Source organism: Lactuca serriola, chromosome 6 (genome assembly GCF_051521515.1).
Source record: "Lactuca serriola cultivar US96UC23 chromosome 6, Lser_US96UC23_V15, whole genome shotgun sequence".
NCBI classification, from domain to species: domain Eukaryota; kingdom Viridiplantae; phylum Streptophyta; class Magnoliopsida; order Asterales; family Asteraceae; genus Lactuca; species Lactuca serriola.
The window spans coordinates 159,184,436-159,197,255 of NC_136413.1; the positions used below are offsets into that span (position 1 = coordinate 159,184,436).

The following is a 12,820-nucleotide window of genomic DNA, read 5'->3' on the forward strand; positions in this document are numbered from 1 at the left end:
AACTATTTGTTTTTAGAATCTCTAGATCTAAAAAAAATTCATAACTTGGAGGTGCATTCTTTAACTCTGGTAGTTCAACTTTGCCATAAGCACAACATAGAGAATAATTTTCATTCTCCTTTTTTTTTTTTTTTTTTTTACATCTGACAGCTTCATCTTTCCATAATTTTGCAAAACATGTTTGACATACAACAATCTGATCACCATGATCCAAATAATTTGTCAATTAAGGTTGACAAAAAAAATTTAATCATGTAACTTTTTATAATTGATAACGATTGAATCAACTAATGTAAATCTTATATTTGTAAATAAATTACCTTTTGATATACCTTGGTATATGTTTTGATTATTTTGGCAATCGTTGTTGTCTTGATCAAATCTCAGACCAATTATTGGAATAGGAGATACATTTGCCTTTTTTTCAAACTTTTATGATTTGGGTTAGTTAGCATGACTGAAGATGATCTTGATGTTATTGTATATGATTTGTTTGATGTGTCACCGTTCGAAAATACAGAGTATAGTCTAATATTTGGTAACAGTGATTGAAAACTGTTATTGGACATATCCATCACTAGGGAAAAAAGATTGAATATATGAATCGTTAAATATGATAGAATAATAATATAATATTATATATTATAAAATCAAATGGTAAAATAAATGAGTTACCATTGGAAATGTTAGATAACATAGTTCTAACATTTAAATGTGAAGGAGGAGTTTGTAGAATTGATTGTTTTGACATATTTGCACTTGATTTAGATGCAGATATGTTTTTATTTTGATGTACAACTCCTTTGAATTTACCTGAAAAAAGTAAATGTTTATGAAAAATGCATAAATATTTAATAATTTTTTTTAATTTCCTTTAAATATGAATATTGATAAAGAGATGATATAAAAAACGATGAAGTAATAACTTTTACTTTATATTTTTAAAGGAAATGTTAAAAGTTTAAAAGCAATCAAGTATGTTACCATTTGAATTCAATATGATGTTTGGTAACGGTATTTGAAAACTGTTATTAGAAATATCCATGACTGGGAAAAGAAAATTGAAGGTATACATTATTAAATATGATACAATAACAATATATATTATACAAGCCCTATTTTGTTGATGATTAAGGGACGTAATCATCCTAATGGTAGACAATTGTAACACCCATAGATTCGGACTAGTCATAATAGCATTAAAAATGACTTTTTGAATAAAAGATTATTTAGGATAAATAACCAAAGTTATAGTATATATGACAAGGATTCCGTACATATAGAGAACATTCAAATCTGACCTCGTAAGAACAAGTTGTGATTTTTCTAACATGTCAGTGGAACAGTATACGGCTTAGAAACCGAAATTGAAATTGGTCGGTTATTGGGAAAAACAATTTAAACGAGAGTCGAAGATCTTGTCAACACCTACCTATCAATATAAAGACAGTCAAGAACGGATACCATATGAGAGAGTTATGAATTTTTCAAAGACTTTAATAGTCTAAGCCTGTTAAAAATATAACTTTAAAATAAAGTGACTGAGTCTAAACTAAAGTTGTATATCTCGTAGATAGCTACGTGTAGATATAAAACCAATAAAAAACAGAGCTTTTAAGGAAAAGATTTGAATTTTATAAGAAAAAAGAAATCTTTGCGTGCAATCGGGCGCACAGACAGAGGGCGCGGTGCACCCTAACTCACCATCCAAATCATGACACATGGCACCACGCAGAAAAAGACATGTCAGCACCTTTCGACTAGATACACAACGCGCAGCTGATCTGTGCGCGGCATGCCCCTGATTCAGCCTATACAAACCTACGAAATCTACTCATTTTCTCACTCACCTTCCACACGATTCTATTTGGATCTCTCTCCAACCTTTATCCCTTTACTCTCAAGCTTTAGATTGCATGACTCTCGACTTGATAGAGGATGTCACAGAAAGGGGCGAGGCTTTAGCACAGGTCGCTGTTGAGAATGTCTCAAAAGAGGGTCTGAGACTACTGAGGAACCAATGAGTTTTGTCAGTGTCATCAACTAGATGACCTATAACAACTAACTGATCACATATGTATTTAAACTTCCGACTAAATTTTCCAACAAAAGTGCTACCTTTGTGTAATTGTCCAAAAGAGGGTCCAAGACTACAAAGGAACCAATGAGTTTCGTCAATGGCATCAACTGGATGACTTATAATAGCAAACTGATCACATACGTATTTAAACTTCCAACTAATTTTGCAACAAAAGTGTTACCTTTGGGTAATTGTCGAAGAGAATCATGAAGTTGTATCGTCCCAATTTTTCAAAACAAAACTTTTCAATTTTTAGTTTAGAAAAAGGAATTTATTTTCATAAAGCATCATCACAAAACCATTGTTCCAAGAATTTACATTCCAAAATTAAAGTATAAAAACATAAATACAAAATCACGAGACACAAGACACGAAGTTGTTGAAGTGTGTATATTCATGCCTTCGCCTTCCCAAGAACATCTACAGCACCTGAAACATGTAAATCCACAACTATAAGCGAAAACTTAGTAAGTTCCCCAAATACTCGCACAACAATACACATACAATGCATGCACACTATGTCCTTCAACATATGGTTGGTCCACCTTCTGAGCCTACATGATTTAGTTGGACCGCTCCCTTTGGGCCTAAAATACTAACTGGACAGTCCAGGTATCTTGGCCTTTAACACACAGATGGACCACACTCATCCCTCCCATAATATGTCGAAATATAAAATTACAAATAATAACCAAAAAATAGTCACGAATAATTATTAACAAATCTACATGTCTAACAGATCACTACAACATACCAACATCCTATCATATAGACAATCTATACTGTAGTACAAAGTATATTGAGAAAAATTACCTCACAAACGAAGCAAACATACCTACATCTCGTCACATGTAAATACAAGTACAATACCCTCCTAGACATTAAATAAGAGTCAAACCTCAATCTATGACCTAAAACCCTAAGTTTGACCTAAATTCAAACTTAGCCAAAAGTCAATGATTAAAGTCAACAGTCAAGTCACCGTGTCGTGGTAATACATGATAAAATAGTTGTGGGACTCAGCATCACTACGTCATGGTGAGGACTTTGTTGATCCGTGGTAATGTCCATTACAGTATACTTATTAATATCTTAACCCTTATTTTCGTAGCTCTAAAGATGTAGATCAGTTTCGACCATGCATGGATAAGGTTTCAAATTTTATCCATTTCCAAATCTCTAGTAGCCTAGATCTTAAGCCCTAGCACAAAAGGGACCAAAATGACATAAGAGATTTATGCATAGCTGATTATTAAGCAAGCTTCCAACTTTATGGGACCCAAAGGTCCATAAATTACTCTGATTTCCAACCAAGGCCATAGAGTTGCTTCAAACTCCAAGGATTCACTTCCAACAACAAAAAAGGGACTCTAAAATACAAGAAGTAAGATATAAGGTAAAAAGGTATGAAATTTATACCTTCTAGATCTTAAGAATTCTTGTAGAATTAGCTCTTCAACAACAACATCTCCAACATCTAACGTTGATTACCTTATTGTTCTTCTAAGAGCCTTGAAAAGACATGAACACATACTAAAACACCAAGAACGCACACACACATACTAGGGTTTCTCTTATGGGGTGGAGGTTGAAGTTGAGAGCAAACCCATATCACAAGGTTGCTTAAATATGGCATAAGGCCTGGGACATAGGGTTTTGCACCTAGTCATCACCGCATTGTGGCCAATACATGATCATGTCATGGTTAAATAAAACATGCATGATCGTGTCGTGGTAATTCTCAATCACCAGACTGCGTTTAGTCAAAATCCTCTAAAACATAAAAAATTAGAAATATTTAACTCCAAGAGCAATACCTAAAAAGTAGATGTTACTGCTGGGTTTAAAGCACTATAACACTCCTATGGTGCACATGCAACCCTAGATGCTTTGCATCTATGATTTCTCTAATTATACATGCAATATCAATTTCCAAAGCATTCATCCTAACTAGCATATAATTTAACAATTTGAACAATACAACTAGGTAGATAACTTACCTCTAAGTAGGACTTGTAGTTCTTGGCCTTCAAAAGCTTTAGCACCTCAAATACGATGCCTCTAATGTGTCACAAACACCAAGTGTAAAGGAGGCTTGAGAGAATAAGTTTTTTAAGCTCAAAATCGGTTCACACACTCTTAGTATGTTAGGGGAGACCGAAAATGACTCTAAGGGTTTCCTTTTATAGTGTTCCAAAGGTTAGGGTTTCATTCATGAAACCCTAAAGCTCCATGACTTTCCATATCTCTTAGGCTCCTCCATGGGTTAAACCTTCATGGACTATCCATGACTATTTCGTCCATCCTAATGGATCATTGACCCACACTATTAGAATAAATGATTTACATAATCAATCTCTCGTATATTTAATTAGTCTCTTTTGATCAATAAATTAATTCTTGATCAATACTAATTAAATAACATTATTTCATATTAATATATTATACTTATAATATATTAATAAATCACAAATAACCTTATTCTCGAAAGTCCATCCTATCAAATTGCATTGGTGAAGGTAACTCAAAAGGATCATGCTATTATCGGGTCAAGTACATACTAGTTATAGTTATGGGCTTAGACACTTAATCCAACAGTTACATGACTAGTTGTATTCACTCCACCAAATCATTACTATAGGAAATCTCAAAAGAACATCGTATGTCCCCGGATAGATGTTTTGAGACCAATGATTTCTACAATGGCTACTTCAGATGGAGACGATTGAAGAATAAGAAGTGCATATTGGTTTGTAACATGGCAAAGAGCATAATCTAGGTTGGGAGAAGATTATCCAAAATTGTATTTGGTGATAGGAGGGGCAACAATCGAACCATCAATATAGCATGCTAAGTTTTGATAAGATAGATGAGGTAAAACTTGATTTCTCCGGACAAGGTAATTAGAAGATGAAAGTTTAATGGTTAAGAGATGGAGCTTAGTAGGAATGGGAAGAGATAATCGGAGTACAAGAAATTTAGGGTAACCATTAGGAGGATCGATTTTTTTAAGGCTGATACCATATAAGGGGCGGATGGTTGGAAATTTTTTACATGGGAGGAGCCTAAGTTTAGACATATTTTCTTGCTAATTTCTTTGGTGCCCTCATCCACAAAAAATAAATAAATAAAGAAAATAAAATAAAATAAAAAATGTTCTGTATGTTGACTAGATTGAAAAGAAGACGAAATGGTGAGAAAGTAATTGTTGGGTGGAGTGGAGAAAGAGTTTCATGATCGAATGGAAGATAGCAAGCATGTATCTCTTGTGAAAGACGGGTGAAATTAGTGTAGGGTTGAAGCTTGTTAAAATACGCAACTAAATGGTCGAGTTATAATAATGGTCTCTCGTCGTCTCTCATTTGCACAAAAACTACCACCTTATATTTTCTTTAAATATTTAATGTTTTAAGGTTGTCCATTCAACCCTTGACTTTTATTATTTCCATTTATTCCAAATTTATTTTCTTTAGTAACTCATTATTTTATTATTTAACTTTTAATAACAATAAAAATTGACATAAAGAAATCTTTTATAATGTTTGTCTATTAGGTATAATTGTATTTTGAGTATTAGGTATAATTGTTTTTTGCCCCACCCTATCATATTGTTGATCACTAGTGCCCCGTCATTTTTTTTAATCCAGCACTTATATAATAATAATTTCATCTTGGATATTCCCATTATATTAAAGTGTATATATAGTACAAAGATTACTAGCTTGTAATACAAACTAGGGTTGTGCAAAAAACCGTACAAACCGCTCGCACCGCACCAAATCGCACCGCATAATGCGGTTTAGAATTTCGTGGTGCGGTTTGCGGTTCATCATTTTATCAAACCGTACTATGCGGTGTGGTTTGCGGTTTGTATTTATAAAATTGCGGTTCAAACCGCACCACACCGCATGTTTTATATATATATATATATATATATATATATATATATATATATATATATATATATATATATATATATATATTTCTTTACTTTATTATAACTTCAAATCACGATTTAGAAATGATGTAGATAAATATATTTCTTATAATAACCAAATATCTATAACGTAATATTAAATGACTATTAGATCAAGATCTTATGGTTTACAAGAATATAGCAACTATAACAGCAATATAAAGCAATAACAATGATACTTACAAAACTATAGTAGCATGAGTCACAATTTATTAAAAACAATTTAACTCGAAAATTGTATTTGTTTTTATAAAATGAAAGCAACCAATTTTTTTAAACAGGTCTAGGTTTTTGGTTTTTTTGATAGATTTAATGTTGAACAATTCATCAAACCGTACAAACCGCAACTAAACCGCATAAACTGCCCGCATCAAACCGCACCGCATCATGCGGTTTTGAACATCTGTGGTGCGGTTTGCGGTTTCTAAAATATTCAAACCGCATATGCGGTGCGGTTTGCGGTTTTGACTCAAAACCACACCAAACCGCACCGTGCACACCCCTAAATTAAAAACATTAAAAATTCAACGTGGAAGCTAAGGCTTTATCTCTAATAGAATATTAAATTTCTATGTTCCATGGAACAACAAACATAATCCTAGGAATCATTTTCAAAAATATGTTCCCACTCCATAGGCATACGTGTGGGAATATCAAAGATAGAACAATGATGCCACGGATGCTACCAAAATGCACAAAGAACCAATCCTTCCCGAGTGAGCAACATTGGCATAGACGGAAGCAGGACCAAGACGTGTGCAGGCAGAAATGAAATGCTGGGCTGCTGAAGCCAAACCATAACAGAGTAGACCCGCAATGGCGACATTCATAGTTAGAGGGTGGGTTTTGAAAGGAAATTCAGAGCCTTGCGATTTCATTTCAGCGAAGGCAGCTAAACCGATGATAATAAACTTAATTGGGGATGGAAGCATGATTCCCCCAAATATTCGCGGGTAATACTCCATCCACAGGCGACCCAGACTTTTCAATAGACTAACGATGTATCGGATGCATTTCAGAACAAATGCTATGGTGAAAATGAATGTTCCATGGTGGACTTCTGCTTGTGTTTCTATCTTCACGACAACAACTTCTTCCTTGTCGACTGGATTAACAATGGCGGAAGGCATGCCTCTTTTTTAGGGGGAGGCTCAGTTTTTTGGAAAATGAAATGCTTTGGTGAATAATGGTGATAATTATTTCCAAATTTGGTTTAATTATATAGTATGTTCCAAAGAGAATCGTGAGAAGGAGTGGTTTTCCTAGGCTATTTTTTTAACGGAGGAAGCGGCATGAGAGAACTAGCTTTATTCCAAGAATGATCAGAAAAGTAATGCGTCTTTTTAAGTTAAATTCATCGTTAAGTTTTAGTAAAGGGTAGCGAGGAATGAAAATACGGAGAAAAGACAATAGGGTATAAGATGCTGATTTCGGCTTAATCTTGAATTCAACAGCATAATTAGTTAGTTAATTAACAATTATACCCTTTATTTAAATATTATAGTGTATTTTTAATTTTAATTATTTTACGGCTTCTTTTAGGCGTTGCAATCTTCAGCGGACACTCCTTCGGACGATTTGTAAATTTTTGAACCTGTGTATGTGTCACTCAATCAGCAGAATGCAGTGACCTGCGAGTCCACGTGTCTTAACACGACTGGTTCAATGGTAATGGATCCGAGAATGTCAGGAAAGGAAAAAACCACCGGAAAATTGAAATTGCGTGGGTTCGGAGGAGAAAATAATGTGAAGGGCAGCTGCACTGCATTCTGGTCAGGTGAGTTTATTGCATTGCAGCGTCATGTGGGTTGTGCTTCGTGGTTTGGAGAGAGAAACAAACCAGGTCCTAATTAAAATACAATCTATAATTAAATAAAGGATATTATTGTCAATTCCTAACAACTACTGTAGTGGATGGGTAAAAAAAGCAGTGGAAAGTGGATAAAAAAGTCTCAAACACATCCTGTGGCTTAAAATTTGTTCAGACTATAAAGCACATACAGCCTACGGCATGTAATTTCGAATCTATCGACTAATCACCATTCAAAGTATATATATATATATATATATATATATATATATATATATATATATATATATATATATATATATATATATATATATATATATTCTGTTTAAAAGGAATAATAAACGTGGCAATCGTTTGTCAATTTTCGTCCTTCACATTTCGTTTTATTTATATCCACTTTCTTTTTATGTTTATTTATATTCCACTTTCTTTTTATGTTTCTATTTGTTTGCTGGATTGACTAGTCAGCATTTTGATGGCCTTGCTATTTCGTGGCAGCTGTAGCTTCAACCCACGTGTCTCTTCTTTTCCTTTTTACTTTTGCATTCGGTTGTTTGTTGATTTTTATTTTCCCTACCTCTTTCCTTCATCGTCTCCTTCTGTTTCTCTGCACTCCTCGCTCTTTCTTTCCCAGGTAATTTTACTCTTTTATTGTTCCTTTCTTTCATCTGTTGTCGATTTTTTTGGTTGCTTTTGTGTTTATTATGTGATGGATGTTCGGCGGAAAAGGGGGGCTGACCCGGTGCTTCGTCTTCTTCTGTTATCTCTGTTGGTCGCCGGCGAAAATGTAGGCGTTTCGATGGCCTCTCTGTTCTTCCGGAGTATGTTGACTCTGGCGACTCTACCTGGGTTTGTGAGTTCTGCAATGCTTTTTTTTGGTACGTTTATATATTCATCCTGTTGCCAGCTTCTTCGTAACTTCTAAGTCCTATCTTGCCAGAAAGTCTCGGATTATTCAAAGCTGTCTGCAGAGGGAACTATCACTTAATGCATCAACCATTGCTTGATTCAGGTTTCGAAACCAAATAGTTTTAGGGATCATTTCAAACACCTTAATGTGATTCGTTTTCTTTTCTGGGATAATTAGGTTGGTTTTCATTTTTGATATGATTTTTTTTCCACTTTGCGAATTGAAAGGAGACCTGATGTGGCTAACTTTTCTGCAGGATTTGATCAGGGATTCACTCAACGGATGCTAATACTTACCATGAAGAAGGTAGTTTGGTTTCCTTTGGTTTCTTAGGTACATTTAAATGCTAATAGTGATCATAAAGAAGAGACTTGTATTAGATGTTTTATTCTATCCGATCACGATCAGAATTGGTTGAAGCCTCTTATCGGATGTGATGAACTGTAATGAGGAGTGGGTGAAAATGGAATCCAAATATGAAAAGTTGCTTATATAAGTGCCAACATAATTGAATGGTTACTCCTTACTACTTTATTTATTTTTTTGCAGATTACCAACTTACTTTATCTATGTATCTACAATGATACTGGTGATTTTGGTTTTAACATATATATATATATATATATATATATATATATATATATATATATATATATATATATATATATATATACTCTCTGTCACTTTGTTGCAGAATATAAATATTGTAATTTATGGTTTTATATTATATTTTTAGTGGATCTGATCATGTTTTGAATCGTGTGGCAGGGGAAAAGAGGTATTGAGAAAAAACCCTTTCAACTTCCTGACTTCATTGCAGCCACTGGGATTGAGAAAATTAGACAAGTAAGATTTTTTTTTTTTTGATGGAATTGGAATTTGGGATTCCATTCCAATCCTTTAAATTCTGTGATTGATTGATTTCATCCTTCTTGGGAAGCATGTAAGTAATTCAATTTAATTCTTTTTTTAGTAAAAGACCAAAATACCCTCTTTGTGTATATATTGTATTTATATGAACAATAAACAAAAAAGATTGAACACACATTAGAATATATATATATATATATATATATATATATATATATATATATATATATATATATATATATATTCAACTATTGAATACGATATTCCATTTCTTGAAAGAACCAATTACTTGACAAATTATGACTCCTTAGATTCTTATTCCTTTGACAGATTTAGTTTATTCCAAAATTATTTTACGAACCAAACTCCAAACATAGTTGTGAAGCCACCGGTTAAATAATCTCCCAATCTTTAAATAAATGAATTTAACCCTTCTTTTGGTAAAATAGTAAATATAACATCAAGTCTTAGAAGAAGTATAAATGATCTTGAACATCTAAAACGATAAATGTAAGTTAATTATAAATATCTATTTTGTCAACCTGAGCAACCATAATTTTTATCGTTGGATCTGTCATTAAAGTCGATAACGTACCTTTTATATACTCTCGTTACGTGAATTACAAAATCAGTTGCTGCAGATGCTGATCAAAATCAGTTGCTAAGTGATTCCTTTACAAAAAAACGAAAAACCTACTAATCTAACTGATTTTATTTTATTTTATTTTTTTTTTGCAAATTTCATGTCTAAAGGTTTTCTTTTGCAATTTTGGTCTTTATTTTCTTTTGCACTTTTCGTTCCAGTTTTTTTTCATTTCTGGTCCTAAAAAAGATTTCATTACAAAAAGTTTGTCTTTTGAAATTATGGTCCTCATTTCAAAGTTTCTGTAAGTTTTTTTTTTGTCTTCTAAGTAAAATAACGATATTAACCCTTTTTAAATATTTGTTATTTAATTACCTGATTTCAATAATAATAGAACTACATGACAATATAAAAATAATATCAAAAAGTTAAATAAAGGGTAATATAGTCATTTGCACATGGAAGAAGGACAAACATTATTATGATTCTCCAAAATAAGGAGCATATAGCAATATATGTTACAAAACCATTAATTTTGATGTGTTTGCATGTTCCTGTTATTATAGGCTTACTAGACTACTATGTCAATAATTTAGGGCTTTTAGGTTGGTTTGGTCAAATATGAGCTTACTTTAATTTAGGTTAGTTTAATTTATAAACTTTAACTTTTATTCAATATAATGATAGATTTGATTTTTTGAATAATCAACCCGACAAAATATAATTGAGTGTTGATAAAAATGTATATGTAGGCACAATTTGGGCAACAGCAGTTGCTACCTCAATGGCTCACACAAGTGCTAAGAGAGTTGCACTTAAGCCTAGCCTTAGGCTTATTCATGCCACGTTTCTAATCTATAAATTATACGGTTTATATCGAAGCATTTAAACAATTTATATTTATCTTTGTGCTTATTTTATATGTATTTGTTTTCTCCATCCTTAGGAGTAGTGCCGGTTTGTTGGTCATTTTATCCCCACACCCGTAGGTAATTGAAGGTGATTGAAGCAGGGGACAAAAAATGTTTTGTTAAAACAAAAAACAAGAACAAATGAACAATAGCAAAACATTTTTGTTTGGGTTTGTAAAGAGTTTTTGTATTTGTTGAATTTATAATTTTAGATTGTTACTTTTTTGCTAATTACAATCACCGGTCTAGGCATCCATTCAAATACTGTTGTTACAATTTATAGTAAATAATCACACTGCATCAATCTCTTTTGTCTGGTACGCAACCACCCATTCAGTAAAATGTTTATCCTTTTTTTTTTCTAATAGGTTAACTCAAACGTTGATTTTCACTTCACCATGTAATTGATATTCATGGTTTCATATCGATTTTCTGTTTGTGAACCGGTGTAGCAAACTAAATCTTAATAAATATTATTATATTTATAATAATTTTGTTTTTTGGTGTAGCAGGTGGCCCCAACAACATGGGATTGGATATATGCTTATGAACATCTTTTGGGGGCTTGGAATCGGTGGCTTCACAATGCCAAACAATTCAAATGGTAACTAACTTATTTACTTATTATTTAATCTGTCAAAATCATCATTCATATCTCACAAATAAACAAACTCATATATTTTTCGTTTTTATTAATAAAATAAAAAACACCGTGCCTCCGAAATAATTGTATGCTACACAGCTGGCACAGCTACAAGAAATGAGATTCTTTGACACACGTGAGAATCGTCAAGCACTGACAGCCACTGCAGGTAATGTTCATGCTGCATCTGAGAGTCTATTTGGAATTTTTGGTTAATGTCAGATATGGAATACTGATTATGTAATTGATGTCTTTTAGTTTATCATTTAAATGTAATGTCACATTTTAGTGTATGATTTATATGTGTGTTTTTCCCTAGAGGAAGAAGAGCAATGTATTTGCAAACTTGCAGGTAAGGCATTACATGCAATTGTTCTTCCTTTCATTGTCTGCAATTGTGTCCGTTTGTATCTTTCTACATTTGTTTTTTTTGTGGGACATCTTTTTTCCATGAGCATTCGTAATATTTTGATTACACATATTTCCCTTTTTGTTGATCGTAATTGTTGAGGTTGGTCATGCAGTTTTTAAGGTGCCTTTTATTTTTGAAGATACACATCTTGGTAGTTAATAGTAACGGAAAAAATTGTCGCTTCCGACACCCGCCCAATACCATAAAGCCATCCACTAGCTGCCATCACCACCACCACCACCGCCAAAATTATATAAATGGTCCATATGGTTTACCCGTCGTCACAAATTCAGTCCCTACTACCTTAAAAGACCAAATTACCCTCACATTAACGGACAAAAAACAACGGTCTATATTTTCCGAATTGGTTTTTCGGCCGCTGCCATACATGGCAATAAAGTTCAATTTGTGAGACTGTTTCTTTATTTTCCTCATTTATTGCAAGAAATAATGATTTAGATTTCTTTACTTATGTAATTAGATGACATTGTTTATCTTTCTTTACTAGATTATCTCAATGTAATTCAACATGCTACTTTACTTTACAAAGCAATACCTTCAGACCACGGCAACGCCGGAGAATCTTTTCTAGTTTATATTATATTTATCTCCATGTCTTAAATCA

The 12,820-nt window shown here is 32.9% G+C and overlaps 1 long non-coding RNA gene across 4 annotated transcripts; it reads left to right on the plus strand.

Annotated features, from left to right (window-relative positions):
* Window positions 1-7,574: 7,574 nt before the first annotated feature.
* LOC145058894 (uncharacterized) lies at window positions 7,575-12,550 on the plus strand. 4 transcript variants are annotated; one of them, XR_013686570.1, is made up of 8 exons: window positions 7,575-7,833; window positions 8,365-8,500; window positions 8,596-8,719; window positions 8,807-8,953; window positions 9,033-9,082; window positions 9,545-9,622; window positions 11,653-11,744; window positions 11,883-12,550. It is a non-coding gene; the product is annotated as an uncharacterized LOC145058894 (long non-coding RNA). The 4 variants fall into 4 exon arrangements; XR_013686569.1 differs by having other exon boundaries at window positions 8,365-8,719; XR_013686567.1 differs by having other exon boundaries at window positions 8,365-8,719; window positions 8,807-8,878; window positions 11,650-11,744.
* The last annotated feature ends 270 nt before the right edge of the window (window positions 12,551-12,820 follow it).